Below are 27,251 nucleotides of genomic sequence, written 5' to 3' on the forward strand. Positions count from 1 at the left end.
TGCTTCTGTGTGTGTGTGTTCAGGTGTGTGGTTTCCTGTCTTTATCTTTCCTGTCTGTTCTTTGACTGATCTACACTGTAGACATTTTTGTGGTTTTAATGGCTAAAATGAGCTGATGTTCATTGTTTTCAGTCAGTCGCCTTCTCTTTCCTCCTCCGTGCATTTTGAACAAGATTTGGAACTAGGCTTTGAGCTTGCTTCTACAACAAGCACGTCAGGATATATTAATGATCTGGGATTATATTTAGGGTACAGAGTCTGCTATGAGTTAGCTTATCATCCATTATACAGGAACTGATGCTGAGTTAGGTGTGAAGGTTGAGTTATTGGAAGGAATCTTGTTGGCTTCAGGCTTGCTGAAGTAATGACCCCTAAGACAAGACCCTTTATTTAAGCTCACAATAAATTATTTGCTTTTGTTAAGGATCTTTAGATGGATGGGCTGTGCACCTTCCTAATAAACTGCAAAAGGCTAGGATGTGAGTCTGAGCACAGGCTCATGTTGATTGTTCATATTGTTTGTTAGACAGTTGAGCAGAACTCCTGGCATGGTTTTGAAGCGCAGCAAGGAGCAGTCACCCAAGTGACTTCTGGGCATGTTTTCAGAACAGCACCGGCCAGGGCCTGGTCCCAGTGCACGGTATGAGTGAGGACACTGTTTTGAGAGAAAAAATATTTGGCTCGGTGGATGTGGACTGTGCTGTGCATTCATTTGCATTCAGGGCTGGAGAACAGGCCCAGCCCACTTTATTTGATAGTATAGGTATGTCTGTTGATGTTTTCAATTGAAGCTTTGTATCCTGAACGTTCTAGTTCCAGGCTCTATATCCCCTTTTCCATGTTAGTAATACACACAGCATGGACACCCGTGTTTAAGGGTTTAGATTTGGTATTATGAGCTGGCAAGCTTCAGTCTCACCTGCTGAAAATATCAGCTGCTTTAAACAGAAAACTGTTAGAGTGGGCTTAATTAAGCATGGACGGTTTGACTTAACTGGGTTTTGATTGTAATGGGTTATTTTTTTTGGCAACAAGCCAGCATAGCCGGGGTTGTTCATTAAATCTAAGTGTTCTCTTTCATCCTCCCTCACCAATGCACAAACATTTTGCTGTTGCATGTGATCCTGTAACACAAGCAAGATTCTTGCTTTCTTTCTGGACTTTGCAAGGACTAAATGTGTGTGCTATGGCCCCCTCCTACAGCAATTCAGGTGAATAGTGGGAACAAACAGTAGTAATAAGAGTCTAGGGTGTGTAGAAGCGTTTCTGGGGTGAGGAACAAGTTAGTCCTCTACAGTACTTCCTTCCATGACCTAAGCCTCCAATCTTTGTTTAGAAATGAACCTTTAATTGCAATGGGATTCAATAAAAACTATTCCAGGAAGAAAAGGCTACTGCTATCAGTTGGCTGTAAATGCTCCTGAGGGATTTCTTATGTGTGTATCTTAACCGAGAATATACCCATCTTATCGCCCAGTGCAACTCCCTTCCCCAAACTAAAACACCTTTATAACTCCCTCCCCTGAACTTACACAGTCAGGAACACTAAAAAAATGGTTTCTGCTTCATTATGTTCTTTGCATGGCCACAACAAAGCTGTATTTGCTGTCTCTACTATCTAGGTAGTCTTTTTTTTGTGTGTTTGTTTTTTTTCTTTTTTAAAAAGAAAAAGACAAGACGGCAACCATTCACTTCTGTGGGAAATATGCTTCTTTCTTTGCTTATTTAAGGGTTTAATGTTACTTTGGAAATATGTGTCTGCACAAAGAAATAAAGAGATGAAGTGAGATTTTAGTCTTTTGTACTTAGTTTTCTATATGCAGGGCCCAGATGTGAGCAGAAGTAGTGTCATACCAGCTTACATAGCAAACTGGAATAAAAAAAATGTGTCCCGCTGGTTTTATTTTCATATCTAATCATAGTATTCTGGGAATGCCTGGGATATCCCAGGATTTGTCATAAGCTGAGTCATTTGAGGATTTTTCTGCTGTAACTATAGAACATTCATATAGAAAGATCTCTTGCTAGTGTTTGCTTTGTGTTTACCATGAACAAACAAGCTAGAGAAGTATGTGGTCAGCCTGATGATGAGGATTTCAAGTAAAGAGAAAAGCCAAAATGAGTGTAGACATGATCAAAGCTTTTCTCTAACATGCATGCTGAAAGCACTTTCCCAGAATTTACGGGAAATCTCTTAAGGACCCTGTGTTACTGGGAAAAGCTTTTAACTTGGAGCGATCTTAAATATCTCCGTCTGTTAAGTAAGATGCTGGAAGTGACGCAGTTGTTACTACTCTTCTTTTGCTTAGCTAATTTTTGAGTGTATGTTTCTGCAAAACTGTTCTGTTTTCCTGCCTCCCTTATCAGTGTAGGTGAAAGTAGGAGGATTGGGCAGGGAAAAAGGGAAAGTAGTTGGAGATTCCTTTCTGAAAGCACTAGCTGGTGGAACTGAATGGGGTCCTAAGCTAGCGTGAATTGTTTTTACAGGGAAACAAGTTACTGCTTTCACTGTGAACTGGAAGAAATAGTACTTCAGCAATGTGATTCTTAGTCATCATGTTTGGCAAGACCATTTTTATAGAGCTTTTGTAGCAACTCTGTTTACACACAAAACAAAAATCTGGTGTTAGCCTTACTTTTATATATGAAGTGATGATGAGTTGGCTTCCTTCCTGTAAGGAAAATCTTTCTCTTTTGTTTATTTTTTTGTTTGTTTGTTTGGTTTATTGTGAGTTTTTTTGTTGTGGTTTTTTTTTGGTGTATGTGTGGTGTTCCCCCCACTTACTAACTTCAAAATCAGCGGCTTCCCTATCTATATACAGAAGAGAGAGTGTCAAAATCAGGGCTGAACATTTTCCTCTTAGCGCTTCCCTACAGGCTGCGCTTGAAGCTCTCTGATATTCTCAAGGTTACTGTTTCCAGAGTGGAGAGTCAGCGACTTACTGTGCAAGACTGGTTTTCTCCAGGAGGATAGGCTTGTGAAAAGCATGCCTCTTCATTGATGATACAGTCAGGGAGGAGTGTCTACAACTTTTTTCCTCCTCCTCTCAAGCTTTTCAGCAGATCAATTTTATATACTAGTGGCAAGGAGGATTAGGGAAAGGTAACAGTCTTGGGAAAAATTGAGTGTGTTGCAGCTAGGCCAATACTCTCTCCCCTTTCCAGCACTCAAGTATATCCTACCTTGGGAGTAACAGGAATTTTCCTCTGTACCTGGAAAATTAGTAAAAACTTTGACGTATCAGAGATGATATGCTATTACAGAAAGCGATGTTGGGTAATGTGCCTCATTGCATTCATGATATACCTACTATTCATGTATACCTCGAGGCAGAATTTAAAATCTTGCTCAGCATCTGTTTGAGGCTCTCACAACTCTCCTGTAGGCAAGAAAGATCTCATGAGGGTTACCTTTCTTTCCAGAGCTGAAATCTTCTTTGATTCTGCTTACTTTTTTAAAGACTATGAGAGGGGAACTCCTTGTAGTTCATAGTGAACTCACTCAACATGCATCTGAGACTTAACATCATTTTCTCTTGCTGTTAAGGTTCCGTATCTCCCAGTTCATGGACCTGTATACATGCTGAGAAGACTGCTCACCTTCCTCTGTGTAATTTTCACACATGCTGTTCCTACACAGTAGTCTTCAAGCTGGGATAATGCAACTGATCCCTGCAGAGTCCCAGAAACTACACTGCTGGGAATATTTCTACTCTGACCCAGGGATCTACGACAGGCCTTTCCATCTGTAATTACTATGATTCTCTTATTTGAGTGGCTTAAACCAAATAGCCTGAGGGAAGTCGTGCAAAACCCTTTGTCATTCTCAGAGACTGATAGAGATCCACTCTTTTGTTCCTGAAGTTGAATGACAGTCACATATTCCTGGAGAAAAAATACTGGAGGGAGGAAAAAGACATCCTGGCTAGACTTGTGTATAATTTTCTACCAGCTTTCTTTTTTACTTAAATGCTAATTTAGGCCAATTCAAACTTTTTATAGACTCATTTTATATTCCCTACATTGTTCCTTGTAAACAGAATATAAAATATTAAGAGAATATTTTTATTTTAATGCTTTCATGTCAATATTTAGTTGAGTTTTTATACATTTATGTAAAAAGATATAATGTTTAAAGGCCTAGATAGAAGGAGAAAATATATAGCAAGTATAAGATCTTTTAAGATCGCTAATACTCCAGAATAAAGGCTTTTGTTTTCTCTTATGACAATAAATGTTTCAGAGTTTATTTATAGGATATTATAACAGGCCGGTGTAAATAACATGGAAAAGTGTTGATGTTAGTGTAATTGTCTTTGAGATAAGGGATAATTCAGGACTTCTCATAACAGTATAATTCTGTGTATACTTAAAGGAAAGGCATCTTCATATATTTATTTATGGTCCTTAAGTAAGATAGCTAAAGAGGCATGATGTTGTCAAACCCCAATGTTATTGCACCTAAAGAGCCTGCTTTTTGTTAACAAAACAATGCTGTGCTAGTGGCAGAGTGATACTAGAATGATAATAACTGTCACCCATGTTTGCTCAAGCAACAGCCCTGAGATGCCACGCATCAGCAGATGTCTCTCAGGAGTGTCTCATTTTCTGTCAGCTTCAAGAGTCATTGAAGGATTAAGGTATAGCAAATCCAGGTGGCAAAGATTGCTAACCAACTCCAATATTATCTCGGGCATCTTGGATTCTGACAATCCTAAATAGCTAAATTGATATTGTACAACAGTGTCTCTCTTTTTTTTTTTTTTGTGACAGCAATCTTCTAGGAAATTCTGTGTAACCAAACTTTTTTTGAATCGTGCTAAGATTATGCCCCTTGATATTTCTAACTGCTATTTTGAGCAAAGTATTGGAACATAATGAGCCATGCATAAACTGTGATTCTGTGAGCTCTTGCAGATCAGGTGTGTATTTTTACAGCTTTGATGGTATTCTAGGAATCAAATAAATAATACACAAATTCTTTTAACAGCTTGTTACCTTTGACCAATTAAATCAAAAAGACAGATGCTCAGGTGCAGGAGCCATCAGCTTTCAAGGAGCTTCACACATTTACACCCATTGAAGACGTACTGCACTACAACGTGCACTTTCACAAGGCACAGCAGGACTTCGCTGTTTCCCTCCACAGGTTTAATGGAACTTGTGCATGTTCAACAAAACTTTCTCAAACTCTTCTTTCCTCCCAACTCTTCCATTTGATTCTGACCCTTCTCCTAAGGAGAAATGCATGTTGATCTCATTTGTTCCATTTAATCCTGACGATTAGATAATGTCTGCTGCCTGACATATAAGCTCAGAGAATATTTTTTTGGTTTGAGGAAGGTAGAAGAGAATTTCTACTCACATAGAAAGATTTGCCTGCTGTTGAGATAGATTCCTAGTGCTCAGCTCCTTTTTTTTTTTTTTTTCCTTACAAATATTTGGCTTTGTCTGAATTATTTACAGTATGTTTTGACTGTTTACTCGGTTCAAAGAAAGACTCTGTTTATGCTTATTTGTGCATTCCTTTTTGGGACAAAGAGGTTAGTGTGGTTATTATGCACTTGAGTAGAGGAAGATTTTGTGCAATTTCTTCACACATCTGGTAACAAAAAACTTTCACAATTGCAGAAGAGAAAGATTTGTACATTTATGTTCCAATACTTTGCTCAAAACAGCCTTTTTAATGGGTGTCCTGGGTGCCTGGGGTTAGCACACATACTTCCTATATGATAAGATCAAGAAAAATGAGCAAGAATCTTCTTCACGTTGGCTGTCTGCTAAATCCTCTCTTTGACTTCGGCTCCATTTTTTTTTAAAACCTTGTTTCACTATATTTAACTAACTAGTTGTTGTGCCCCTAATAGTTTTTGACACTCTTAAGGTTGTTAGTATAGACACAACTTAGTGATAAAACTTGCGAGTGGGTAGTAATCTGAGCAGCAAGATAACAGATAATGAAATATATCCATCCACTTGAATGTCTAAGCATTTGTAGGTTCTGTTAATGTTTAGACATATATTCAATGGGTGTGGTGCAGAAGGGGAGACTAGTCTGCTCCAAAAGAGGTGATTGTAGGCTTCAAGATTGCTGTGATGAAGCAGTTGATATACCTGGAACACAGCTGGGTCCATGATCTGGTGCAGGGGCATTGCAGACATTGGGATTCAAAGATTCTGAGATAGTCTCACCCCACAGATGTGATGTGGCAGCTGAGGACAGTCTACTGCCATATATATCCTGGGAGACTGATCCCATGCAAATGATGGGCAACCTCTGTGGATCTTGAGGTTTTCTGGTGCATGACTTGAAATGTTTATCAGAATGACAAAAACCAGTCTGAGCTCAGAGACCTAATTTTTCCTAGAATTTAAACACATGGTTGGCTTAATTTTCTTTTCTTTGCCCCTAAAAGTGACTCAGCTTCTAAAAAAAAAGTATAGTCTTCCTGAGTCTATACTGAGTTAGGGTTAGAAAGATATCCACAAAAGGCAGACTGAGAATGTGCTATAAATATACATCTACCTACCCACAATTTTATTTTTTCACTGAATTCGTCTCTCTCTCTGTGTCCATCTTCCACACTCATGTTTTCTTGCCTCTCTTCCCACTCAGTTCTATTTTTGAATCAATTTATCTGTGCTTGGACTCAGAATGAAAATCCGGTTTATGTAAGATGAACTTTTCAGCCATGAGATGTAGTATAAAATTAGTGGAATAAAGAGGATTTCCCTTCACTATTTTAAACTGATCCTTAGTTATCCTGCAGTTACATTTTTTTTTTTTTTCATTCTGAGGAGCAGCCATAACTATTTTCCTGGGGTTTTTTTTTGTGCAAATGTGCATGAATGTTTGTGTATGTGTGTGAAAATGAGGATGGTCTCCTTGGTTATTTATTTTCCTCAGAAGACTTTTATGAGAAACTGTATAAAATTCTCTTGGAAAAATCAAAGTAAACTGTAATTCCAAGTTCATCAATGTTTATATTTGCAATATTTTTTTCCAAAAACTTTAATATAATAGACAGCAAAGGTTTGCAGAATTTTTGCCAGCTGTAACTTTAGATGTTGTATAGCTCTGTTTCTGGGGACAAGTATGGTTAGCTCTAGCTTATAATATTTGAGTATTTACAACTGTCTTCCCCTATCCCCCCAAGTCCCTTACTTAGGGTAACTTTCCATTCATCAACAGCATCAGCTCTTTTCAGTTAATTTTGCATATAATTTATTTGATGGTTTGCTGCTCCTTAGAGGAATGTCTGATATGGTTACATTTCTAATATTGCCTGTGACTTCTTGAAAGCCACTTCATTTTTATCTAATGTAGTTGATTATTCTCTTGCAAAATTGTCAGTGGAACGTGACATTTTCTGAAGACATTCTAGAAACAAAAAAGTTGTACTTGGTAAGCTTCTACATTGGCATTTGACACTGTTAATTCAGAATTTTGGTAGGACTGGAAGGTGATTCAGGGCATTTCTCTGGAAAGCCAGAAGTGACCACTTTGCCTCTTATTGCTGTAAGATTTTTGTGCCATCTGTCTTGGTGTCTTGGGACAGTTGTTCTTCAGGTTCTTTGAAGCATCTGGCTACCTTTTATATTTCTCATTTCCCATGAACTCAGCAATATTTGTCTCACAAGCTACTTAAATGTTTCAGGCATGATTGCCATTTTGTATTTAGACATGAAGGCATTTGTGTTCTTTATCAGCCAACCAGATTTGGTTTATTTTTTTAGTGTCTCCTTTGTGGTAGAGGCTGAGGGATGTCTGGAAGGAGGGCAAGGGAACATTCGTGCTCCACTGTGCAGAAAGCAGAGGAACCCAGCTGCCAGGTGTGCAATTCAGCCTTCGCAGTCTTAAACACAGGGAGATATTTACCCATTTTGTTTTATGGACTACTTTGGGATTTGTAGATAGGAGAAAGTGTCTTATAAATGCTGACTAGTGTATTGATTACTACTTTTTTTCTCATCAGTGTTGTTAAGGGTGGTTTATGCTCCTATGAACTTCCCTTGAAAGCCATGCTTAACTTGTTTTTCCCAGTGGCTGGAAAATAACTGTGAACTTGTTGAGTTAAACTACAAGTATAATACATTAATCTGAATTCAAAAACTCAAAGTCCTTGCAGCTGAAATGCAGAATGACTGGCTGGCTTTTCAGTTTCTTGATATGATATTTTGGCTTTTGTGTTAAATGCAGTTTCGGATCACAGCAGTTGCCTGCTATACACTATCCTTTCTAGTGGCAGTATTGGTAATTCCAATGATGTGCTTTCTGATGTCAGTTGATATTGACTGTCAGCACTAGCGACTTGGTTGTTTCCTGCTGCTGCAAGAAAGAATGTCTACTCCATCCCAACTGAGATGGGTAAAGTGGTAAACAAAATATTTTACCTATCCATAGAATATTTATTTCTTGATATTGGAGATTGTTCCATCAAGATTGCTTTCTGTAATTCCCACCTGATTTTTTTCTCCAGTGTTCTCTTTCACAGTCTCTATTTTGATTGTTAGGAAAAGCAATTCCTTAGTTCCTAATATTCTAACATTCAGTTGAAAAGAAGCCATGTTTCTCACTGATGTTTCTGCATTACCTTGGATAACATTCCAATTATCTTTCATACTACCTTTCAAAAACTGTCTGAGGATCCAAAGGTTCCCTTTGGCATGAGCCTCACTGAGATAATCCATACAAAAAGATTTCATGACTAATGATCCAACCAGACCATAGGCTTTCCAATCTCCTTTGCTTCCAGCTGTATTCTAGCAGTATATTCTGGTAATTACTGTCACAACACAACATTGTGTTAGCCAGGACTTGTAACACTGAACCTCCTAACTTAGCAAAAAACCAGACCCATCAATAATATCAGATAAGAAGGACCTTTGTAAAGTAGCCATTCAGTAACCTGAAAAGGTGCCAGGATTTGCTATAGTTAAAAGAAAGCACCTCCTGATTTTCAGGAGACTTTAGTATACACCCAAAGAAAGAACATATTGCTAAAGGAATTTTGTTTCAGGGCCCTGAGTGCTACTTGTTAAATTTCATCTTGGTTTTTTGATCATAATAAAACATGTAGTCTGTATTTAATTTAGGTGTAAGGAATGTATCCATATTTTCTACATATATAATTTTAATTTTGGAGTGCCCTTTTTCTATAAGCTTGATGCATAATGCACAATAAGTGTACTTAAAGCAAACAGGTTTTGTCAAAGTACTGATGATTTGTAATTCATAATTGTTTAAATCTCATCTCCAGCTTATGTCCATCTTCTGACATTCTAAATTTGGTTAGAGAAGTCCCGTGTTTCAATAATTGTGACAACTTTCTGAAAAAGAAACAACTCTGCAAATACTCTATTTCTTTCATTCTTCTAGTCCTTCACCATCTGCGATTTGTCTCCCAAAAGCAAATCTAAAAATAACTGAAAAGCAAAGAAGTATTTAATATTGTTCTGAATCTGGACATTTCTTTAAACAGCTTTTTTAATATAGTGTAAGTTCACTTTTATAACCTTAAACATATTTGTAGGAGATTTGGGAAATCGGTGTATTGAAAATGCCATAAGAATTTTACAGAAGGTTTGTCCAAAAGATGATGAAACATTTTACTTCCTTTCTTCTCATTTAACTCTTGCTATATATCTGTCTTTATAGATGTGTTCAGTGTATGTGATCGGGTGAATACATCTCTACAAATTATTTTCCATTTTTAAAAATTTTAAACCACCATTATGTAGAAAATAAGACTTCTACTTTTCACTTTAATGTTGATTTCACACTGCCCCATCTTTCCTAATCAGCTTTTTGTTTGGTTTATACACTATTGTTGTGACAGAGGCATTTCTCATTTGATAAAAATATTGTAACTAGAAAAAAAATTGTGGGAAATGGCTTGCAAGAAAAACTAATATTTCCTGAAGGCAAATGAAATGGAAACTAAAAGTTAAATCTGCTTTTGGGGGACATTTTTTAAAATCCTAGAGTGTGATGCAGAATACTCCTTACACAGTCAAAAAAACTGTAGGTTCTGTCTTTTCCTTCAGAGTGACTAGATTATGTAATTATGTCCTAGCACAGGCAGTTTTCAGTTCACAATATGTGGATGTTCTTTTCTGTGATAGCTGAACCAGTGGGCAGCCAATGATCCTGCTGGCATTCATCTCACTGAAGCCTCATACGTCTCCCAGTGCACCTAATTGCTTTTTCTTTTCTACTTAAGCTGTTCTCGTTTAAGATCACCTAAAGATATTACAAATGATACTCATAGCAGAGCAGCAGAGGAATTGTTCTGGAAGTTGTGTATAGAATCATGTCCTGCACAGAAAAAGGGGAAAGATTGAAAGCTTTGAGAAGCCATTATCCACTCGTGAGGTTTGGGTTTTGGTATTCAAGAAATTAAGAGAAAGCGAATTTAACGCAGCTCTATGGTGAATGTCTAGAATAGCTTCTGTCTGTTTCCTGCTTAATTTCTAGCGTGGCAGGCTGGTGCTTAGTGGAGAATGGATCTAGAAGTCCAGCAAAGTAGCACTGTTTGATTTGCAAGTAGGAAATACAGAATAGTAGAATAATTTGTGCTGGAAGGGACTTCTAAAATTCATCTAATCCAACCCCCCTGCAGTGAGCAGGGACTCATTGTGATCGGGTTGCTTGGAGGTCTATCTAGTTTGACCTTGAATATTTCCAGGAATGTGACATCTACCACGTCTCTGGGTAACCTGTGCCCTTCTTTCACCACCTTCATTGTAAAAAAAAAATAAAAAAAAATCTTCCTTATATCTACACTCTTTTAGTTTAAAACCATTACCTCTTTTCCTATTGCAACAGGCTGTACCAATAAGTCTGTCCCCACCTCTCTCATAATCCCCCTTTAAGTACTGAAAGGCTGCAATGAGGGTCTCCCTGGAGCCTTCTCTTCTCCAGGCTGAACCCAAACTCTCTCAGCCTTTCCTCATAAGAGAGGTATTCTATCCCTCTGAAGGTCATCAATGAAAAGAAATGTTCTCTAACCAGGAATACCCAAAGCAGATATTTTATGCAGCTGCATTCTGTGTTTACAAAGTATAAGACAGTGTGAAAACATTTGAAAAGGTCTATTGTTTTCATACCTCTAAAGTGATTGTAGTATAGTTCACTCTATCAGAACTGCTAAAGGCATGTGCTCTCACCTCAGCTAGTCATTATCTGGCTGATATTAACCTTAGTTAAAACCATGCCTTAATGCTTAAATAAACTATGGATGCTTGGTGCATGAGATAATTGCAAGTCTGCCAGAACAGCAAACTCATTTTTTCTCTGTCACTTCCCCACTCATCCACTCATATTCTACTTATATTCTCATTACTCAAACTGATAGGAGTTTTAGCTATGGATCTTCTCACACCAACCAGCCTTTGTCTTTCATAGCAAGAGAGGTCCTTGGGGACAAAAGCATTCTGGCAGTCTTCATCAGTTATGGGCTTGTTGATCGTAGCCAACTTTCAGCTGATAATAAGGAGATAATGCCTAGCTCACTTTCTTTTCTTATATATCTCTATGAGTGGTAGGATTTGGGAGTTTTTCTTGGTTTTGGTTTTGGTTTTTTTGTTGTTTTTTTTTTTTTTGCGTACAGTGTTATTCTGAAGCATCTTGAACTTTTGGGTAGTGGATATTTTAACTGCCGAATAGACAACATTTCAAAACTGAATGTTTGAGAGTTTAACAGGTTTCTGGCAGATTTTCTAAAGGTCTCGTTAACTCTTGATGGTGAATTGAGTATAAAATTGTGATTAACAGGAACGTAACACCTATGCTTAGTATAGATAGTGTCTTTGAGATTCTTGTTACTTCATATGAAATTAAAGTATTAAACTCTTGAAGCTCACAGATATTCAGATGTATGTGTTGTAACAATCTCTGAAGAGCTATGCTTCAAAAAGAACACAGCTGAATCTCTGAACTTGGTTCCTTTGGATACTGCCTAAATCTATCCATAAAACATGTGTTGTTAGCTACATTTGCAGACATGGTAACTCCTGATAATTGATATGTTTGCTTATTACTTGTCAATATTCCATATTATGAGATCTGGGCAAAAAGAATCTGTATTTGGAACTCTTAATTTTGGGAGCTCTGGAAGAGTCATCTATTTCACTTATTGTAATTTTATCTTAAATTTACTGAAAACGTGTTGCCATTGCCCCACCTCTTTATCATGTCTCTTCTACTTACTAGTCACATTGAAGGAGGAGACAGTAACATGTTATCAGAACAGATTGTGGTATGATTAATCACATTTTGTCCTTTACTACCGTAGCACAGAACTTTGGAGGGGGCGTTTAGGTTGTTTAAGTAGCATCTCTGTATGAACATTCACCTATCTAAGGAAACTAATGGAGACATATCTGATCTTTCATGCTGGAAGCCCAGGAGACAGAAAGCTCCACTAAAATAAGAACTTCAACTGTTTGGAGCTTTGTGCAGATACCAAGCTTTGTCCCAACATCTGTGACCTGTATCTGCTAGAACAGCTGTTTTGTCTGCTCTGGTAACCAATGGGATACCCTAAATATGATTGGATTATTCTTTCATGGAATGGAATGGTTAGGGCTGGAAGGGACCTTAAAGATCATCCAGGTCCAACCCCTGGCACAACGTATCCCAAAATACTATTTGTACTTCTGGAAGCTGTGCTTTTAGGGTGTGATCCAATTTTCACTGAAGTCAATAAAAATGTCCCCATTAATTTCAGTTGACTTTGGATTAGTTCTTTATTTAGGGGCTAGAAATACGCCTAGTAGAGGGGAAAATGCCATCACAGACTTCTTGTAAGATTTTTTCTTTTTTCCCAATTTTTCCTCTTTCTAACTCCTGTGTTTTTGTCAAATCTAACAAGCTCCATTGCATTTCCTAATCTTCAGTCTTCTGACAGACTGCAGGCCAGCAGAAAGGCGAGTTAAAACCATGAAAACAAAGTGTATTTTTTTTCCATAATGCTGACTAAGATGTTTTCAATAAAACAGAGAGAGATACGACTTTGCCAAGTTGGTGTTACCACTTTCCAAAGGTTTTGGCTAGTTAGCAGACTTCCAGTACAAATACATGTTGCTCTTCAGATCTCTTGTGGGTGATCCACACCTCTCTTGGAGCCTCCTCTTGTTATCTTGTGGCTTCAAATGGAGGAAAGTCTAAAGTATTTTGGACCCATACTAACAGTTTTTGTTCTTATTAATAGCACACAGAGTGAGCTTATTATGTAAAACACTCTGCCTCTTCTGCCATCCATATGCCAAGCACTTAGCAAACAAGCAAACAATATTGGAGAAAACATGACTCGGTTAACTAGCTTCACATGGAGCCAAAAAGTAGGTGAATATCTGTGAGAAAGGCATTTCTGTGAAGAGTAAGGAGCGTGTTCCTGAACTATGGCAAATAGACTGAAGCTCCTTCCAAATTAGTATGCAACACACATCAACATTAGAATAATGCTGCATGCAACTGTCCAGCTGATTCTCTCTCTTTTTCAGAGAAAGTCACTTCTCTGTGTTGTTTTGTTTTCTACCCCCCTGAGAAAAGTTTTTTTTTCCTGATTCTGCCCTTTCCACTTCTATATTTTTATAATTTGGAAAGTAGTCACTGGAAGATTTGCAACAAAATTACTTCCATCTCTTCCTGATGCCTGCAGTCAGAGACAACAGTGATAGATTAATAAACCTGTCAGACAGGGTTAATTTTTAGCATTCATAACACACATGAAATTGTGTGTCTATTTAGTTACTCTGACAAACATAATTATCAGTATGCATTAAAAAAAATAATCTGTGTTTTTTACAAAGGTGACTAATAATCATGTGATTTTTATTTTTTTTCTGATACATGGTTCAGAAAGATGAAGGTGAAAGTCAAGGAATGTTATTGTCTGAATTAAAAAGCATTACAAAACAAAGACGTGGACATTCTTATGTCTAACTGCTGTGTTGGATGGATTTAAAACAGAATTTTCTACCATTATCCAGGGAAAAGAATCTGAAATCTAATAATACTTCTGGCACCGCCTTTCACAAGTAAGGCAACTGCATTCAGTTAGTAGGCATTTAAAATCCTGCAACAGGATACTTGCAGCTGACTTCAGAGACTGCAGCTGACTTCAGAGATATCCTCACTGGAGTCTGGGAAGCAGCCAGTATCGCTGGAAAACATTTACAAAGAAAGCAGTATTAGTATGACTTGCTAAAAAACCCTAAACAGCCAAAACAAAGTACTCAGCCCAATGCTGCTTTCCCCATACGTGCTCAGAGGTTCAGCCAGGTCCTGTGTGCCTGGAGTGCTTTCAGTGTAGCCGACTAAAGTTGGCATTGAGGAGCCTGACCGAAAGCTTGGCTCCTTTATGTTGAAAGTTCATTCTGATTTTAAGCAGCAGTCATCTTGAAGTATTTGGAGCTCTGTGGTATGTATGATAGACTACATGGTGGAAGAAAGTTGATCCTGAATATTTTGATACACCCCTTGATTCCAGGAGTGGTCCTCACACAGATGTGGAACAGATACAGAGCATCTATTCAACTGCTAGGAACTGAAAACATCGAAACTTAGAGAACTGTCAAAAACCTTTCTGCACAATTCTCAAACTATGTATTTGCATAGACTGTCCTGCTAACAGTTTGGAAAGCTAAAACATTGGGATAAGTGACAGGCTGCTTGCTATCAGGGAAACTAAGGAAAACAACATGGATTATTTTAGAAAATGCTCACCAATGCTGAAAATCATTCCATAAGCTGCCTACATCAATTCACAAGGTTCTACAGCTTGTACAGTCCTCAGTGAACCAGATTTAGACTACTGAGGCCAAGCAGATTTTGAGGAAAACCAAACAAACGGAGCTGAATCTTAGATATAAGACTTCAATTTTAAAACAAATGTTCAAGTGCTTGTTAAAAGCCTAAGCTTGGCTGCCTTGGTATAGCATCTTAATGAATAAACAGACCACTGCAATTCCTCTGTACAGCCAGCCTCAGTCATTTCTGCTATGCTAAGACCTGGTAATATCGTACACTAGTTACCAAGGTCAAGAGACGTGGATGTGAAACTTGAGCTTGACTTTATTCTGATTTCAGTGTATTTAGTGCAGTGCAATCACTGCTTGACTGAGTTGAGACCTGCTGGTCAAACTCAGGAGAAAGAGGCCAACTGCACAGGCAGTGCAAACAGGGACAGGGAACCTGGGAAGAGTTTAGGGAGGCTGCCCAGTTGTGTAAGGATAGAATCAGGAAGGCCAAGGCACAGCTGGAGCTGAACTTGGTAAGGGAAGTGAGGACTAACAAGAAGGGCTTCTACAGGTACGTCAATCAGAAAAGGAAGGTTAAAGAAAGTGTACCCTGACTGATGAATGAAAAGGGTGACCTTGTATCAGCAGATGAGAAGGCTAAGGTACTCAACCACTCTTTTGCTTCAGGCTTCACTGACAATCACTCTTCTTGCCCCTCCTGGGTCATGGGACAACAAGAAGGGGACCAGAGAGGTAAAGCCCCTCTCACTGTAGGAGAGGATCAGGTTTGTGACCATCTGAGGTACCTGGACTTACGTAAGTCTATGGGACCTGATGAGATGCATCCCAGAGTCCTGAGGGAATTGGCTCATGTGGTGGCTAAGCCACTCTCCATGATATTTCAAAAGTCATGACAGTCAGGAGAAGTCCCAGGTGACTGAAAGAGTGGCAACATTGTCCTCATTTTTAAAAAGGGTAGAAAAGGTCACCCTGGGAACTACCAGCTTGTCAGCCTTCCCTCTGTTACTGGGAAGATCATAGAACAGGTCCTCCTAGAAGCTACACTAAAGCACGTGGAGGACAGGGAGGTGATTAGAGACAGCCAGCATACCTTCACCAAGGGCAAGTCCTGTGTGACCAACCTAGTGGCTTTCTGTGGTGGGGTAACCACATCAGTGGACGTGGGAAAAACAATGGATGTTATCTATCTGGACTTCTGTAAAGCTTTTAATATGGTCCCTCATAACATCCTCCTCTCTAAATTGGAGAGATATGGATTTGATGAGTGGATGGTTTGGTGGATAAGGGTGGTTGTGTTCAGAGAGTAGTGGTCAGTGGCTTGTATCCTGGGCTGCATCAAAAGAAGCGTGGCCAGCAGGTCGAGAGAGGTGATTCTGCCCCTCTAGTCTGCTCTTGTGAGACCCCATGCGGAGTATTGTGTCCAGTTCTAGAATCGTCGACATAAGAAGGATATGGAACTGTTGGAACAGGTCCAGAGGAGGGCTACAAGGATGATCAAAGACCTGGAGCACCTCTGCTATGACAGGCTGAGAGAGTTGGGCTTGTTCAGCCTGGAGAAGGCTCCAAGGTGATCTTATAGCAGCCTTTCAGTACCTGACAGGGGCATACAAGCAAGATGGGGAGGGACTTTGTACAAGCACATGGGGTGATAGGATGGGAGGGAATGGTGTTAAATTGGAAGGGGGAAGATTTAGGCTAGGCATTAGGAAGAAATTCTTCACTATGAGAGTGATGAGACATTAGAGCAAGTTGTCCAGGGAAGCTTTGGATGACCCCCTCCCTGGAAGTGTTCAAGAACAGGTTGGATGGGACCTTGGACAGCCTTGGGTGTCCTTGCCTATGACGGGGGACTGGAACTGGATGATCTTTGAGGTCCCTTCCAACAAAAAACATTCTATGATTCTATTCTATGTTTTTTTTTTTTTAATTTTTTTCTTGAGATTTTTGTAAAACATGCAGAGGAGATTGTGTGGTGGTCCTTTTCTCCCCTATTTTATAGATTTTTTTTTTTTACTAGAAAGTAAAGCAAACTTTCAAAGCTTCTTTTCAAATGAAGTTGTTTTAAAACATTTTCATGAAAAAAGTAAACTTTGAATACTTCCTATTTTGATTTGGTTTTGTCTAAATATCTTTGGAGTTTTTTATTGCTGTAACTTTCTCCATATTTCTTCAGTATGTAAATAAAAAAATGAGGGAAATTGTTTTGATAAGTCAAGACCAAAAAACCTATCCTCGTTGATTTCCAGCTTGCCCTTAAATTCTGAGGTTTTAGGTACTGAAATTGTGAGTAGTTTATGTATCAAAAGATGTGATCTGTAAGAAAGAACTGTTTGAAGCAGCAATTTGCTCTTACAGACTTGGCTTCTTTCTTCCCTTCATCAGTTGCTGGCAGAACTGAATTTCTCGGAAATAATAGTAGTGCATCTGATGTTTATGTAGAGTGGAAAAATCTTCCTTTTAAAACCTGATTTTCTTTTTTTTATGTAGGATTAATGAAAGCTTAGTCTGTTCTAGCTAAGGCGCAAGTCTACCCATGGATTGTTCTATGGTAGTCAGATGGATGTGCACTAAACCAAAGAAATGCTAGAGTGTTTATGGTATTCCACAATCTCTGCAGTTTTATTCATTACAACGTTGAAAGCTTACATAGATTTCTTCAACCTCGTTTGCACTTCTTGATGTTTTATTACAACTACATTTGAGGGAATTAAGGGTTAATTATAGCTTCAGAGATATAGTTTATACGCTTACTATAAGCTTGATAGTAGGTAGAGTACAAAGACACATTCACAACTGAGGTTTTGGTGACATCGTATAGACTTGTGACATCAGCAAATCCTCAAGAGTGAATTACTGTCTTTGTCTACATTGAAGGAATGGGCATTGCTGTATGTAGTGCTTTGTACAAGAGAATGCTTTGCCGTTAAAGTGGAAACGAGATCTTAATTTGGGCTCAGTGCACTAGAGCTTTGCTGTATTTGTTATTTTTTTCACTAAGTCTGTGGGAAAGAGAAAGCATAGGTAGCATTTTTTTTGTTTCAAGAGTGCTCTTGAGTCTTTACAGGATTGTACAGTAAAGTTTTGTGGCTCAAACATGCTTCTCAGCAATACTGGAATTCAAATATAGCATTTTGTGGAAGTACTGAATTATTTACTACCTCCTAATGGTTGTGTTTTATAAGTATGTAAAATAGATGTTTAAATAATGTGTTAATTGTGTATTTGCTGGGGCATGGGGAGAAAAGAATCCTCTAAAACAGATTATTCTAAGAGAATCGAAACAACATATGTCTATCAATTGTCCTGTAAACTGCCTGGTATTCAGTGAACAGCAAGTGCTTAACAAAAGATAAATATACTGTCCCACATGGCATCCTTGTCTCTAAATTGGAGGGACATGGATTTGAAGGATGGGCCACTTGTTGGTTAAGGAATTGGCTGGGTGGTCATAGTAAACAGCTTGATGCCCAGGTGGAGACCAGTGAGGACTGGCATTCCTCAGGGGTTGGTATTGGGACAGGTGCTGTTTAACATCTTTGTCAGAGATAAGGACGATAGGATGGAGGGCCCCCTCAACAAGTTTGCCAGCGACACCTAGCTGCGTGGCATGGTTGACACATGGTAGGGAAGGGATGCCATCCAGAAGGACCTTGATAGGCTTGAGAAGTCAACCCATGCAAACTTCATGAGTTTCAGCATGGACAAGTACAAGGTCCTGCACATGTGTTAGGGCAATTTGAAGTACAAATACAGACTGGACAGAGAATGGATTGAGAGCAGCCCTGATTGGAAGGACTTGGGGATGTTTCTGCATGAGAAGCTCAACGTGAGCTGTACTTGCAGCCCAGAAAGACAACCGTATCCTAGGCTGCACCAAAACAAATGCATTCAGCAGGCTGAGGGAGGTGAGTCTATCCCTCTCCTTGGATGTCGTGAGAACTCATCTGGAGTACTGCACCCAGCCCTGAGGCTCCCAGCATAAGAAGGACATCGATCTCTTGGAGCAGGTCCAGAGAAGGGCCATAAAGATGATCAGAAGGGTGGAGCACTTCTCCTATAAGGATGAGCTGAGAGAGTTGAGGTTGTTCAGCCTGGAGAAGAGAAGGCTTTAGGGAGACTTTTCCAATACTTACAGACTTACTTAAAAGAAACTTATAGAGGGACTTTCTATTAGGGCATGTAATGATAGGACAAGTGATAATGGCTTTAAACTGAAAGGGGGGAGATTGAAGTTAGATATAAGGAAGGTGTTTGTTTTTTTTCTTACCATGAGGGTGGTGAGGCATTGGATCATGTTGTGCAGATAAGTTGTGGATGCCCCATCTCTGGTAGTGATCAAGGTCAGGTTTGATGGGGCTTTGAGCAACCTGGTCTAGTGGAAGGTGTCTCTACCCTGTCTCTTCCAACCATTACCATTCTATAATTTTAGCACTTCAGGTAATGTAGAATGCGTTTGAAATATGTGAGAAAAATAACTGCAGTAAAAACAAAACAGCGAACTGTATTTCACGTAACTGTTTGCTGCTTCTTTGTGGACACTTTCAAGGGTCTCCTTTTCAGTAGAATAATTTTTTTGCCTGTTATGCTTATGTTATGTGTTTTTCAGACAAAGTCAGTTTATTGTGGTTCCAGGGTATTCTGACTTATGAACGTGTTCTCAAATATATTTCCTCTTTAAATAGAAGCTTTCAACCATTCCTCTAAAAGAATTTATCATTAATCAGGAATCAATATGAAAACATGTACTTGCCAGAGACAAAGATCAAGCATTTAAAGATTAATCTCTTAACTTATTTACAGTTTAATCACCAACTTGATCGAAATAATGATGATATTGTTACCACTAGTGCTAGTTCATTTATAGTTCATCTTGTAGATGTCTCAAGGTGCTTTAAAATATAGCCATAAAAATTACAGAAAGCCACAAAGACATAATAAAATATAATCAGAAAAGATAACAAATCCAACAGTTTCTAGAATAGTCACATGGGAAATAGCTGCAGTTTTAGGAAATACCTTTGATCAGTAGAGGATCTGTGGGAGCTGAATTTGATCCTTTTTTACGACTCCATCTATCTTTTGTATTTCTAATACTGACAACTCTTTGATTCTTACTGTCATAAAGTCAGAGACATAAAAAAGGGACCAAAGCATCTCAAATACATGCTAGATCATTTTCATGTTTTATAGTTGGAGGCCAGTATTTCAACACTTTCCCTGAGATTAGGTAACTTATTTCTGTTGCTCAGGGCCACAGAAGGTGTGTGTCTATGCCTTGGAATTAGCGTGCAATCATAGGCTCCTTTTAAGTTTGAAACTTCTTAGCAGGTAAGCAGGAATCTGTTTTCCAAGTACTCTATCTGCTTCTTCATTCTTTTTTCTTATGTTTGTTTTCTGTTCTGACAGTGTTTATAAAATAGTGGAACCTCAATAGATTTTTTTCCCTCTTAATTTTCCATGAAAATATTGATATTTTGTTGAGAACTTTTATTTTTCATGTTTCATTAAAACTTTATTTTTGTTTGTTAAAAAAACAAAGCTTGTATTTTATTAGTCATAGAAGGAAAAATATGCAAATACGTTTATTTTTTGTTTGGAATTATTTTTTTTTTCCAAAGAAAGAACAATACCAAAGGGTCGTAAGTTTTACAACATTATCTTCATAAAAGGCTACATTCTAGTGTCTTTCTAGAGTATCTCACAATACTATTCAACAACTATGTGTCACATCTTTATCAGAAGAGCCATATTCTTCCATTTGATACCATAGTGGTTTTGATCACTTGAAATTTTTTGTGTCAACAATGAGCTCATATTATTGTAGCTGTAGACTTTTGCCTTAAGTTATCAATATCTCTATCTAGAGTGCTTTATGCAGCTCCACTTGCCCTTTCCACAGATCTGATGTATGTTTGCCTGCCGGTACTAAGGCCAAGGAGGCAAGGCTCTTCTGCTTGCCAGTGTAGCTAGGGAAGTGCCCTATATCTGACTAATTGGCAAGGAAAAGGGCGAAAAGGAACTGACTAAATGACTAGCAAGGTAGATGGAGGGGAAGAGCCAGGATCCTGAGCTCTTAGATGCATTTCTGGGATTTGATTTGGTATTTAAATCTTTTGAACACCTTTAAGTTTTATTTTGACCCATCTGATAATTCTAATCTTGGATGCCGAATCTGTTTCCAACTGAACATGAAAAGAATTAGGGTTTAGATTCTTCTGTGTCATCACAGTAGTGAATTGACAAAGTCAAACTTTAAATACTGTGAAATCTTTATCACAAACTTTCCTTGAACTTGTTCCAAATCTGGCATTTGTGTAGACTTTCAGAAACAGAACGATGATATGTGCCAGTGGTTGAAATGGAGAAAACGCAACAAAGCAAAACTAATACCTATTCTGCAATAGCTCTTGCCTAATCTGACTCTTTTTTGAGTTAAAGTTATTTTTAAAATGGCAAAGTATGTGTAACTAGAGACCTTGAAACGAGCATCATTAACTTGGAACTGTTGGTCTACCTCAGGAATGGAATTAAGTCTCTAAGTAACTGAAGAAAATTGCAAATATTGTTCTGGTCCAAGTGCAAAGCTCTCTTTTCCTTTTATTTTTTCTTTTCCTTTTTCTCTTCTCTCTCTCTCTCCTTTTTTTTTTTTTAAATAACCTTCTGTTCTTTAACATAGAATTACATGCTCTATGCACTCAAGATTCAAATAAAACCAGGTCAGTGAGTAGTGAGATAGAGTACTTCATCAGGCACGCAACTGTCCTCATAAATAAAAAATGACAGAAGGACAAAAGATAGAATTTGAGATCTGCTTGTCAAGCAATGTCACTTCAGATTTTTGGGAAGGGACCTAGCCACATCAGTGTAAGAGCCCAAGTAGACTTGAAGACTTTCTTAAAATGCTGATGTAGTAAAAAGTTAACTTCTTTAAAAAAAAAAAAAGTCTTCAAAAAAATCCTTTATTTCCAAGTACTGTGTAAAGGCGAAAATGTATCTTCGATTTTCTCTAGTGCTGCTAATGACATGTAAATTTTTAACCACGTTTGAGAAAATGCAGACATTGCAAAATCCAGGGAAGGTTATTATCTCATGCTCTACATTCTTCCAATCTGGTGAAAAAAATCCTATGGTAATAAAGCTTTATGATTCAAGTCAAAGACATGAGAGCAAATGGTGCATGATTGCAGAATGCCCTAGTTCTTGTACTGTTTACATTCTGCCCTCTGTGATTTTCTATAAACAGACTTAATATGTCTGTCATAAGCATCTGCTGGAGCAACACTTCCCAGAGCAGATTTGAATCACTTTGAAATCTGTGGAAACAATACTGTCTGCTTACAGGAGTCTTAGATGAAGCCTAAGCTTTCTGTGCTATCATTTTTTTACGTGTCTGATTTTGCTACTCCTACCTAAGGGCTATAACTATATGTTCAGAAGGAGTAATCAAGTAATTGCTAAAGATACTTAAAGATCCCTTCTGTTGAGAGTGTTGATGTGGTTCCTGAGGTCCTCATGTGAGCTAGTGCTCTTTTGTTGGTAACTAGTCAATCCTCGAAATCAGGCAAGTTTAAGAGATTATGCATTATACATGCCAGCAAGTAAGCTTGATAACTTTTTTCGGGTAGTATTAGAAACTATATTCTCATTCTATGATGAGGGGGTGCTTCATTTTATTCATTAATTATTTTTTCTATAGAGGGCAATAAACCTTTTATAGCGATTAAAAAAAAAAACAACCAAAACCCTTTGGCAAAGCAAAATGGTATTTGAAAATCTGAAACCAAAAAAACCAAGAAAACCATACAAAAAAACCTGCCCCGTAGGAGGTTTACTCATATGATGAAGCTGTTTCATGGAAACACTGGAGAGGAGATTCATGCTGATGTATCATAATACCGTAGCTGTGAAAATACAGTGGTTAAAAATAGTCCTTGGGATCAGGGAAATAGATAAAAATAACTCAGGTTGATTGTCTACTGATTGAACTGTCATGCTGTGTTTTCCTGGTATATTGTGGGGGCCATCAAGCTGGGAAAGATCACAATGGTGGAAACTCAAGCGGTGAACTGACCTGGGATAGAGTATACACATGTATTCTGTTGGTCTGGGGTCAAGATCACACTTCTTTTCAATTTTGTAGTGGGCTATTGCCTTTTATTATTTTTGACCTGCACAAAGTGTTGTCTGGTGTGGGGGTTTTATTCGTTTGTTTGCTTGGTTGTTTGTTTTAAGCTCTGTGGATTTGGTTTCTATGAAGTATTCAGTGTAAATCTACTCCTTCATTTAGAACTAAACCACGTTTGCCTTTAAGCCTTTGCTGAAGGGCTTGCCAGGGAGGGATAAGATTATTTATGTAATTGAATGTAAGCACGTGCTGAAATGCTTCCTGAATCTGGATTGCAACTGTTTACATGGAAGAACAAATAAAGGGTGAAATCTGTGCAACTGATTGATTGTAATTTTCTTTACCTAAATATAAAGTTGACCACAAAGCTGTGTACTAGAGTTTTCTAGAAGGAAGTGAAACTTTACTGAAATAATGTTTTTTACTGGGAATTTAGTGGTTTTGAGAGACATTTGGACAAGAAACTACTAAGGCAAATAATTTTGACATTCTTTTTTTGTTTTATCATAGAATCATAGAATGACTCTGTTGGAAGGGACTCACTGGGTCATCGAGTCCAACCATGCCAAACACTCCCTAAACCAATGCCCTTCAGCACCTCGTTCACCCGTTCCTTAAACACCTCCAGGGAAAGTGACTCCACCACCTCCCTGGGCAGCCTCTGCCAGTATCCACTTCCCATGAAAAATTTTTTCCTGATGTCAAGACTGAACCTCCTCTGGTGGAGCTTAAGGCCATTCCCCCTTGTCCTGTCCCCTGTCACTTGGGAGAAGAGGCCAGCTCCCTCCTCTCCACAACCTCCTTTCAGGTAGTTGTAGAGAGCAATAGGGTCTCCCCTCAGCCTCCTCTTCTCCAGGCTAAACAACCCCAGCTCTCCCAGCCACTCCTCACAAGACTTGTTCTCCAGCCCCCTCACCAGCTTCATTGCTCTTCTCTGGACACACTCCAGAGCCTCAACATCCTTCTTGTGGTGAGGGGCCCAGAACTGAACACAGCATTCGAGGTGCGGTCTCACCAGTGCTGTGTACAGAGGCACAATAACCTCCCTGGACCTGCTGGTCACGCCGTTTCTGATACAAGCCAAGATGCCATTGGCCTTCTTGGCCACCTGGGCACACTGCTGGCTCATGTTCAGTTGGCTGTCAACCAACACCCCTAGGTCCTTCTCCTCTAGGCAGCTTTCTAGCCAGACTTCTCCTAGTATTATAGAATTGTAAGTTATAATAAAAAAATAAAAAAGGAATTTTGACACCTTTTTTAAAATGTTGTGTCAGCTTGTAAAAAGCATGTTTAGGTATCACTTTACACATTTAATTCACATTTCCTCTAGAACTTTAGATGGTATCATAACATTACTGTGTTATCCTGCTATTTTCCTGATCAGTTCTATACCCTTGTTTCTCTGATTTAATTCTAGGGATTTAAATTTAAAAATTCTGATGTTAAGCAAGTAACATAATATGTTGGGATAATTGACACTAGGCTGGTAGTTTCTGGAACAATGTAGAAGAATGTTTTGATCTTAATATTTTTGGGATAGCTTCCATTTCTTTTTCAACCCAAAATCTTACATCCTCATTGTGCTCAAGTCACTGTATTTTCTATTGGCTGTAGAGAGAAAACATGCCCAAATTTCTCTTTGTATAGCCATGTGTCTAGAACTAAAATCAGATGTTATGCTTTTACTTCAAACTAATACACAGTACTCTTGCAATATAATACTCTGCTTCTTTTATGTCAAGATGTCAAATCTCTCTCTATTTTTACTTTCACCTATATGAAAATGTCATCAGAGCTAAAATTGAGCTGTTTTTCACACCCTGTGCCCTATAAAACATACAAACATTACACTCATTAAATTTTATGGAAGGAATTCTTCTTTCTTAGTCCACCTCAAGTAACATTTTGTGGTGTGTGTTTCATGGTTAAAAGGCAAGAGCAATTTGAGGACTAACACCCCATTCTTCCCTTACTAAATTGGGGATATTCCACTTGTTTAAAATAACAGCTTTGTTTTACACTCCAAGAGTGCCTTGGAGAATACTTGACTTTAGAAACATGGAGAATGTGTATATATTTGTATATCTGCATTTAACAGTAACCAGAGTATAATCAAACATACAGAATGTAATGAAATGAGAAGTACAGGGCATATAGTTCATTGTAACTGCATAAATAATGTGGAGGAAACTGAAACTCAGTTTGGATAACTGACGTTTAAGAAATTTTAAAAAGTGCTCGACACACTTTTGGAAGAAAGTAAAGGGGTATCATAGCAGTACAATGAGGCTGTTTATTGGAATGCAGCTATTTCAGCAGTTTGTGATCTGGCAAAGCAGGAATGTTTGAACTGTTATGGCTTGTGTATTTTTATTATTATAATTATGATTAAAAAATACCCAGTGGTGTGACTATTATATCTATTTTAGGCTAAAATATATAGAAAATATAGCCCTTGTAATTAATGTTACACTTACTCTGCTGCTAGGTTTGAAAAAATACAATAAATATCACGGCCTAATCTCTGTGGACATTTAGGAATAGTAAGCAACAGAAATAAGCAATAAGCTCTATCCAGTGTACTCTTTCTAATTACAGAATAAGAAAGAGAAATGTTATCCTGGACCCTAAATTATATAGTAGTCCTACAGCTTGTTCTCAAATGAAACAGCTGCTAAGTCAGTGTGATAGTCCAGAATTCTGCACTCTGGTTGTTACAACATGTCTCTAACTTTGGTTGTTATTACTGGTATATGAAGTCTGGATTTATTTAAAGCTGCAGGTACTAGAATTTCTCATCTTGCAGTTATGGCTTAAAACAAAAATGCTGTTTTTCAGGGAAAATTGCAAAATGTGATGTAGGTGAATGTAAAAGATCCAGAAATTGAAAGGTGAAGAAGAGTCCGTATATTTGATTCTTACAATTGTAAGAGGTGTACAGTCTTGATTCATACTGATCAAGGACTTTATTTCAACAATTTCAGCTAGCCTCTGTCTTTTGTTAGAAAAATGTAAATAGCACCCTGCTATTAAAGACTTGGAATACTGCTCTCTTGGGTGTTAATTTTCACATAAATGTAGGAATTTAAAAATTAGACATCCAGTCTAAATTAATTGCCTTGATTTTCTTTATAGGTACCGGAGTGGGATGATCACCTTTATGATCTTTTGAGGATCCCTATTTTTCTTTCCTGAATATAGAAGAGCCTTTTTACCTACCTTAGACTGGATAGCTGTCTTGCAGATGTGAGAAGTAAAATGAGATGCTTTTGGCAAATTGATCAAAATGCTGAAACAACAACAACAAAATATTTTGTAATCTGTCATAATATTTACACCTGTGCAGGAGGTGGCCTGCAGCCATGCAGAGCTAGCCTTGCATGAAAATAGGGAGTTCCTTGCTCTCTGGCTGGTTGTCCTGACAAGCCTGAACAGCTAAAGCACTGCAGCTGCCATCCCTGGAGGTGGGTGCTCTTTGGGCAACAGCTTGTGTTCGAGGTAAAACCTGGATTCTCTTCTCTTAGTATATTGGAGGAGGAGTTGTTGGCCTATATTCTCTGCAAAAATAATATTAGAAACAAAAATTCTTTAAGAAGAGAGTGCATTGCCTGCTGCATTTGGCTGTGAATCTGTTAACTTAAGAAAAATATTTCTAAGACTTTAAAAAAATTCTATTAATACTAGATTCTTTAAAATTAACTTAGTAATGAGGGCATTTTTAAGAGCCATCAGAATCTATTGTATATAGACCCCATTTGTTATTTTGGAACACTTTAAATTACATATTACTGACTTGGGAAACTCTGTTGGGCGCCATTGTAACGCTTTATATTACCTCATCAAACCCTTTTTATATAGTTAAAATGTTATGTGCTCGCAGCTAAATACCAGAAGCTTTCCGACATGGCAACTGGAAAATATTACCTCTTACACTAGCACAACAAAGAATCACTGGCTTCCCCGTGCATCACTGAAAAGGAACTTAATGATAGGGTAGTAAAAGGCTGAGAATCATTGACATTTGCTTGGGCAAGCTCAGAGTGCATCCTCACCAGCTGTATATTGATGTTCTATCTGCTAACAGTCTACCCCAAATGTGTCATACCCCAGCAAATATACAAACATCTGTGTGCATGTAATTGAGTGTGAAATAACATTATTACTGCCAAGCTGGCCTGTGCCATTTAACTCTGTGAAGGGAAGAGGTAGATGACAAAAAAAAATATTGTGCAGTCATATGTAATATCTTCTTTCACGATACATGAAAACTCATAAACTCAGGCTCATAAAACCAGACTGTAAATTTTGAATGCACATGTCCTACTTAGAGGAGCTTCTCAGCTTTGTTTTCTCATGGGTT

Source organism: Cuculus canorus, chromosome 3, assembly GCF_017976375.1.
Source record: "Cuculus canorus isolate bCucCan1 chromosome 3, bCucCan1.pri, whole genome shotgun sequence".
Taxonomy (NCBI): domain Eukaryota; kingdom Metazoa; phylum Chordata; class Aves; order Cuculiformes; family Cuculidae; genus Cuculus; species Cuculus canorus.